This window comes from Humulus lupulus, chromosome 9 (genome assembly GCF_963169125.1).
Source record: "Humulus lupulus chromosome 9, drHumLupu1.1, whole genome shotgun sequence".
NCBI classification, from domain to species: domain Eukaryota; kingdom Viridiplantae; phylum Streptophyta; class Magnoliopsida; order Rosales; family Cannabaceae; genus Humulus; species Humulus lupulus.
The window spans coordinates 65140099-65143368 of NC_084801.1; the positions used below are offsets into that span (position 1 = coordinate 65140099).

Consider the following 3270-nt stretch of genomic DNA (forward strand, 5'->3'; position numbering starts at 1 on the left):
CAATTGTTATAATTTTTACTTTATCCACCTCAATACCATCTCTAGAGATCTTGTGTCCCAGAAAAATTCCTTCTTTTACCATAAAATGGCATTTTTCCCAATTTAACACCATATTTGCTTTTTCACATCGGTTCAATACATTCTCCAAGTTACCCAAACATATATCAAACGAAGAACCAAAAATAGAAAAATCATCCATGAAAATTTCAATGCTCCTTTCCACCATATCCGAAAAAATAGCCATCATGCATCTTTGAAATGTTGCTGAAGCATTACATAGTCCGAATGACATTCTCCTGAAAGCAAATGTGCCATAGGGACATGTAAATGTTGTTTTCTCTTTGTCCTCTGGTGCAATAGCAATCTGATGGTACCCTGAATACCCATCCAAGAACAATAGTAGCTATGTCCTGCTAGTCTGACAAGCATTTGATCAAGGAAAGGCAAAGGAAAACGATCCTTCCTTGTAGCCTTGTTGAGCTTGCGGTAATCAATACAAGTCCTCCACCCCGTCATAGTTCTAGTTGGAATGAGTTCATTGTTATCATTCTTCACCACAGTCATACCACCCTTCTTTGGTACCACTTGCATTGGACTCACCGATGCACTATCAAAAATTGGGTAGATCCCCTCGACGTCCAACCATTTAAGGATCTGCTCAAGTACAACCTCCTTCCTAGCTGGATTGAGTCTTCTCCGAGCCTCTATAGATGGCTTGCTATCTTCCTCCAATAAAATTTTATGCATTACTATTGAAGGAATTATCCCTCTAATATCCGCCAATGTCCACCCAATGGCCAATTTATGATCCCGTAAAACCCTCAACAATTTCTCCAATTCAGTTTTTGAGAGGTCAACTGAAACAATCACAGGTAAAGTCTCCTTCTCTCCCAAGTATGCATAACACAAATGATCTGGAAGAGCCTTTAATTCTAATTGTGGTGGCTACTGAATAGATGTTAATGGTCGTTCGGGTCCCTCCGCCAACTCTTCAAACTTTTTCCTGTACGGTTGGTAAGAGTTAATCCAATTTACATATTCTCTCATCTCAGCATCATCATCACCTTCCTCACCACCTATCAACACAGCCTCTAGGGCATCACTACTCACCCTTCTTTTTGAGATTGCTTTATCTATCACATCCACACTATAGCAACTGTCACTAGCCCTTGGATACATCATTGCCTTGAAGACATTGAATATTACTTCATCTCCTTGAACTATGAGTTTAAGCTCTCACTTGTGAACATCAATGAGTGCTTGCCACGTGGCTAGAAATGGTCTTCCAAGAATAATAGGTACAACTGTATCCTCCTCCATGTCAAGAATGATAATGTTAGCAGGAAAAATAAACTTATCCACGTTCACAAGAACATCTTCAATGATACCCCGTGGATGCTTTGCTGATCGATCTGCTAATTGTAGAGTAACTATATTTGGTCTTGCTTCATCCAAACGAAGTCTTCTGAACACAGATAAGGGCATCCGATTAATACTTGCCCCCAAATCACACAAGGCATGCTTACACTCAAATTTTCCAATTGTTCAAGGTATAGTAAAGCTCCCCAATTCTCTCAACTTTTGGGGCAGCTTCCTTTGCAATATTGCACTACATTCTTCAGTGAGCGCCATAGTTTCATAGTCTTCAATCTTTCTTTTGTTAGACAAAATCTCTTTCATAAATTTGACATAACTGGGCATCTGCTCCAAAGCCTCAGCAAAAGGAATATTGATATGCAACTTTTTGAACACCTCTAAAAACTTGGAAAATTGTTTATCAAGAGTAGTTTTTCTAAGCCTCTAAGGATATGGAACTCGGGCTGGCTGGTCAACAACAACTGGAGGAATCTTCTCTGTACTCTTGTGATCTTCAGTAACCACTTGCTCAACTGTATCAGACTTTTTACCCAAATCTTCATTCTGAACCACTGATTGTTGTACACTAGACTGCTCAATTTGTTTACCACTCCTCAAATTAATTGCCTGAACTTGCTATTTAGGATTAACTTCAGTGTTGCTAGGCAAGTTTCCTTGTGGTCTATTATTCAGCATATTGGCCAACTGCCCCACTTGTGTTTCAAGATTTCTGATAGAAGGATCTGCTCTCAGTCATGAACTGAGTTTGAGTGTTGGTGAGAGTCAATAACGTAGCTTGTAATTCACTAGACCTGTCAGGTGGAGCTTGTGACCTAGGCTATTGTGATGAAGAGGCTAGATTCATTGCTTTTTGAAGGCATATTCTGCTGAAACTGACCCTAAAACTGAGGTTGATGGCCCTGATTGTTTCTCCAAGAAAAGTTGGGATGATTTCTCCACCCAGGATTGTAAGGGTTGGAGAATGGATTGTTGAATGGCCTCTGAAAATTTCCCACGGCTTGAACCTATGCTTGGTCTATAGGAATGTTATTATTATTACTAGCAAGACACTGATCAAAAGAGTGAGAATCACCACAAATTTCACACCTAGCTGCCATCTGAATTGCATTAGCAGACAAAGTATTTTGCTGCAATTGTTTTGTCAACGAAGCCACTTGTGCTGTCAGAGCAGTAATTGCATCAAGTTCATGTACCCCAGCTACCTTTCTAACCCTAGATGAACTCTCATCAAATCACTGATGATTGTTTGTGGCCATGCCCTCTAACATTCATAAGCTTCGTTGGCACTCTTACCCATGAATGCCCCACCAGCTGCAGCATCAATAATTATTCTTGTTGTACCACACAACCCATTGTAAAAATTGTGTACCAACATCCACTTTTCTAAACCATGATGGGGACATTATCTCAATAGCTCCTTGAAACGTTCCCAAGCATCATATAATGACTCCCCATCCATCTGATAGAAGTTATTAATTTCTCCCCTCTATTTAGAAGCCTTCGAGGGAGGGAAAAACTTGCCCAAGAATTTTTGAGCAAGGTCTTGCCACGTATTAATAGGGTTTTCCTATAGGGAATTAAGCCAGCTCTTAGCTTTCTCCCGTGGAGAAAATGGGAAGAGTCTCAACATAATAGCATCATCACTGACCCCATTGTGTTTGAAGGTATCACACAACTCCAAGAAATTCGCCAAGTGCATATGGGGGTCTTCAGAAGGCAAACCACCAAATTGGACAGTGGACTACACCATTTGCAAGATTGCCAGCTTAATCTCAAAATTTTTGGCCTCCATAGCTTGCAGTCTTATACAGTTTTGTACTCCCGTTATAGTTGGCAGTACATAGTCTCTCAGTCTCCTTGCAATAGGACTTTGAGCCTGACCTTGAATAACCT

At 40.3% G+C, this 3270-nt stretch overlaps 1 non-coding gene across 1 annotated transcript; it reads left to right on the forward strand.

Moving 5' to 3' along the window:
* Window positions 1–2762: 2762 nt before the first annotated feature.
* LOC133802779 (small nucleolar RNA R71) lies at window positions 2763–2869 on the forward strand. The gene has a single exon (XR_009877525.1). It is a non-coding gene; the product is annotated as a small nucleolar RNA R71 (small nucleolar RNA).
* The last annotated feature ends 401 nt before the right edge of the window (window positions 2870–3270 follow it).